Here is a 5,548-nt window from a genome sequence, read left to right as displayed (position 1 = left end):
TGCCGTTCTTCTTTCCTTTCTTTGAGTCTGCCAGTTACTTCAGAGAACATATCAGATGGTTATTCGTTTTTCTTTTGGCTGTTCCCAAGGGAATGCAGTAGTCCAGTACCAGAATTACTCATTCCAACAAATCTACTTACATAATTTTTGTTTTGTTTTGTTTTGTTATTTTATAAATGCGAAATAAAATATGATATTGCATACAATATTTCTAAAGTATTCTAAATAGTGAAGTGGTTAAACTTGTGGTGTGACCGATTGTGTTAGTGGAATACAGAACTATGTTTGTAGTATATAAGTATATATACTTTTTTGATCCCGTGAGGGAAATTTGGTCTCTGCATTTAACCCAATCGGTGAATTAGTGAAACACAAACAGCACACAGTGAACACACAGTGAGGTGAGCAACACACTAATCCCGGCGCAGTGAGCTGCCTGCTACAACGGCGGCGCTCAGGGAGCAGTGAGGGGTTAGGTGCCTTGCTCAAGGGCACTTCAGCCATGGCCCACTGGTTATAAGTCCAGAGTGCTAACCAGTGGGCCACGGCTGCCCATTGTATCGTGTTCTATCACAGAATGGTGGTTTTCCTGCAGTGTTACTGCCTGGAGGATTTTTGTGATATTTTATGGTTCATGTTTTCATATTCACATTCTCATAAGTTATTGAGAGCTCACAGGTTAGCCTGGCATAGCCACACTCGATTTCTTATCCAAACTTGGTAACACTTATCAAGGTGTTGATTATGGGGCCTGTTTAAACCACTACAAAGAAAACTGCCTTTACACACAATTGGATAGACCCAGACATGTGGACTCGAGTCACATGACTTGGACTCGAGTCAGACTCGAGTCATGATTTTAATGACTTCAGACTTGACTTGATAAAATTCGGCATGACTTGCGACTCGACTTGGACTTGAATACTATTCACTCAAGACTTGACTCGGACTTTGCCTCTTTGACTTGTGATGACTTGACATGTCTCGAATCAAAAACTAAATTTCCTGATCGTGTACCAGTCAACCCATAGACGCTTTCCCGCGACTAAAAAAAAAAAAAATAGCGGAGACAAGCGGCCAGAGCACAGTTCAGTAGATTACTGCCACTACCCCCACACGCGTTACGCACTGTGTGTAGGGCACCAAGAGACAGAGGAAGGACCAACATTTAGCCAATCACTAGTAGCTTTACTGCAAACTGATTTGCACTCTTGTTAGAGAACGTTTGTCAAAAAGCACCAACAGCATGTTACATAAAGATGATACTTTTCGAGTCCTCTCCATTAAGATCCAACTTAAACTTATGCTAAGCTACTGCATTTAATTGAGAACACATCTAAGCACGCACGAGAGGGAGAGAAAACGAGTAGGTTCCAGCTGGCTTGTCATTGTTGATGATGATTGATATCTTCTTTTAAATATAAGAAACATATAAAAAGAAATCGTGGAGGCAAAAAAATACGAGATTAGAGGAGATTGTGAATTTATCCGTTTCTCACTAGCCTACTATACTGTTATAAACTATGAGATCCAGGTCACTATGACATAGCTGCACTCACTGTGATTTGGAAAGTGGACAAGAATATTATGAAGAGTTGTCTTTGCCTTGTGTAATGGAACTGGTGAGTCTTGAAGTATTCAATAATTTATTTACATGAAGCACATGATATGCCGATTGAAACGCATTCCACTCAGCTACTGTAGCTAGGTGGCTACTGGCTACCAGGCTCATAATTCACTTTTAATTGCAAACAGAAAATGTCAAGCAAGCATCATGTCATACATGCTTCTCTTTCCAAAGGAATGAAAGCTGTTTGTGCCAACTTAATATCATGCTTATCATTGTTAAAATTGTGCTATACATGTGGCACAAACAAGTTTGTGGACTAGCCATAGGCTATATTTGAACGGAGCTGGTAAAAAAAGATCATTATGAGAACGTGTGGACAGTGGCACACAATGGGCTTAAAGTGACCGTGCACCATTTACAAATTAGATAAACAGCATCAAATGTCTAGTATTTCTTAAGAAATGAATACTTTAAAACAAAATTACTGTCATTATTATCTTTTAAATAATATAAAACTGTTGACCTTGGCTTCCCTTATGAGTCACCACTGGCAGACAGCCTAATAAATTGTTTGCAGGCAAATCTGTGGCCTAGCACAGTGAAATACCATCAGTCAAATTATTACTCGTCCTTACAGTGGGCTCCGCAATTTGGAAAAACATTATATATATTTGCAGCTGTGCTGAGTGTCATGTAGCTATCCATTTTGTAGAGATTACTCAGGTATGCACATGTGTATATTACACAGGTATGCACATGCATATGTCGTAAAAGATTACAAGACAGAAACATTGAACATATTTTAATCTGTATTTATAGAAAAAATACTGTGGATTAGATGGAAGTGCTAAAATTATGATCGATAGTCTAATAATGGCATTATTAAGTGAAGAGTACCTGATGACTTGTTCAGGACTTGAAAAAGATTGGGACTTGGACTTGGACTCGACTTGGCTTTGATGTGACTTGGACTTGGACTCGACTTGCCCTTCTCTGTATTTACTTGGGACTTGACTTGGACTTGACTGCTAAGACTTGGGACTTACTTGTGACTTGCCAAACAGTGACTTGGTCCCACCTCTGGATAGACCTAACCAATCAAAACAACGAAATATCTAAATCCCATAGGGACAGCTGCAAGAACATCCTTCTGGAAAGGATGGCATACATTCGGGCTGGCTTCCAGGCTACTCACAGACTACTGAGACCTATACCAATATACTACCACTAGATGGCGATGCATATCTATCCAAACATTTCATTGCCTGAAAATTGTCATTGAGAGTGACAATGTGAAATTTCCTCCAATTTTCCTACGAGTATTCATTATGCTTTTCTTATACATTCTGATAAGGAAGGTGAGGACTTTTGTTTGTATAGAAGTCAACAAGAAAATAAAGTTATAACCTTGGATTACAACAGTACATGAAGAGTTTGTCACCTTGAACCTTTTGAACCATCAATTAAAACACACGTTAGTATGTATGTGTGTATGTGGGTCCTTCAGCTCCCTTGGCAGCAAAATATATATCATTTTGCCATAACCTGAGGGACAGTGTAATGCAAATATCATTTTTTGACATGGAGACATGCAGCCATTAACAATGTTTATATTTTTCTTAGTCTACATGTACAGTAGGCCTAGGTGCATTCCATAGCCTATTACTGAATTACTTTTGACCAAAAAAAAAAACGTTTATTTCGTCTACGACAGTGAATAGTGCATTCAGCATTATGTCCACGAAAGGAAAAGGCCACCAGTCAATTTGACCACCAGTGAGCCTATAATCACACATTTGCAACAACTGTAGCCTACTGGAGACTGTAGGCGAATTCATAAAAAAGCGGGATTCGGACCGTCCACTTCTACTTCCTATAAAAGTCCCCTGCTGTTTAGGGACTGTTAGGTATTTATGGAATGGACCACCGGAGGAAAATAGGGGAGGGTCATGCCTTTTTATTCTTTGTTGAGGGGAGGGTCAACCATTTTTTTTTTATTCTAGGAGGGAGGGTCACCCAACTTTTGTATTCATGAAAACAGCAATATCTGGGCCGTCACCCATGGCCTCGCTTCTGATGGGCCTCGCACAAGATTACATTAAGCGTTTATTCTTCATTAACGCCTGTAGCCTAAGCAAAAAGCTTAACGTGGCTTAATGTCCTAAAACAACAATCAATGATCACCACATTTCTCTGTTCCTCATAATCACTAAGAACCTTTAGGTTACCTGACGTGCCAGCATGTTTCTTCAATCTCTTTCAGTGACACATTTGGAAAAGGCTTAACGTCCCAAAACAATGATCAATGATCATCAAATGATCATCTCATATTGCTCCTCATAACCATCTATAAAAATCTATCCTGAAGTTTTTTTTCTTTTGGAGGACGTCCAAATGCCAGGACATAACGCACTGTAGCTACCTCATAATAGGCTCGAAATATAATTCAAAAGGGGACAGATATGCCTAGGCTACTGCACTTAAAACTTAAAAAGATGAACCTTCCCGAACTTTTAAATTGCGATTACCCAACAAACACGGGACGTCCCCCGGACCTTATGCCGACATTCACGACGTCCCCGATTGGTCCCGAACGTCATGTTCTCTAGCGGACGTTCCGGTGACCTTATTGACGTCTGGAGCAAGTTATCGTTTGGTTATTGCGTGACGTCCGGTGCAGGACTTTCTGGGGACGTCACCGTCAGGTCCCTCGGATGACATTTGCATTTGGTCATTTCAAATACGTCCTAAGGACCCGACAATAATGTTATACCGGGGACATGGGGGGGACGTTTGTTTATTCACACATGGCAGCGGAGTTGAGAGCGCTCTAGCTACCGCCTGCAGGACGGAGACATCACATCCATGCATGACTTCACGTTACACGTCTGGGGATGACTAAAGTATCTATCTATCTAGTCTCTAGCAGTAGCTGCATTAGCCTACCGTAGTCTAAGGTAACATATCATAGTTTATGAAGTTGTGCGTCTATGAGCAAAGTAGAACCATATGTCTACTTTGCTCATAGACGCACAACTTCATAAACTGTGAAAAGGGTTGTTAACTTTAAACTCAAAATGTATGTGCTACATAATTCAGCATGTCTGCAATTATGTAGCACATACATTTTGAGTTTAACGTTACAAACTAGGGAAGGGATTTTATCAAATTCATGTTCGCTGATGTGATGCTTGGTGTAGTTAGCAAAGTCGCTGTTCTTAGCTTGTAGCTTAGCCTACAATGCGCATTTCTTCAGATAACTGTCATTACGTGATGCATGTAACATGCTCTAAACGTCAAATAAACCAATAGTGGTTTATTTGACGTAGTCACGTACTTATTATCTGTTTTATTTTTAGAAACACACACACGGCCGAATTGGGACTGAACCGACTTTTGGAGCTGAATACGATGCAATAAAACTAGAGAAATGTTAAAAACAGACCACGTAGCATTTGTTTAGGGTTGTCTAGCAACAGAAGTAACTACTTAATTTGTAAAGCAAAACGATCTAGCTCTACATTGCAGAAGAATTAAGGATACTGCTTCTGCATGACTTGTTTAAATGTCATTGTACAGGGGCGGTGGTAGTGTAGTGGTTAAGGAGCTGGGCTAGCGTGCAGTAGCCTGAAAGTTGTCGGTTCAATTCCCGGCTTCAACCGTTGTGCCCTTGAGCAAGGCACTTAACCCCAAGTTGCTCTGGGGACAATGTGATCCCTTGTGATATAGCTGACATATGTAAGTCACTTTGGTCAAGAAGTGTCTGCGAAATGTAATGTAATAAATAATGGACAAAACATGGCATGCTCGCGTTTAAAAGTGTCACGCATAGCTGTCCCCCGATGTTACAAATTGCAATTGCGATTCTGTCTCTGTTTGATCACATGGGTTTGATCAAAACGAGTGGATATAACGTCAATGCATTTTAGTTATGTTTCATGTACCCCATATGCATGTACCCTACTTTATTTCATGTTG

Source organism: Alosa sapidissima, chromosome 16, assembly GCF_018492685.1.
Source record: "Alosa sapidissima isolate fAloSap1 chromosome 16, fAloSap1.pri, whole genome shotgun sequence".
Classification (NCBI taxonomy): Eukaryota; Metazoa; Chordata; class Actinopteri; order Clupeiformes; family Clupeidae; genus Alosa; species Alosa sapidissima.
The sequence above is the reverse complement of the archived record's forward strand: the minus strand, read 5'-3'. Positions refer to the sequence as shown.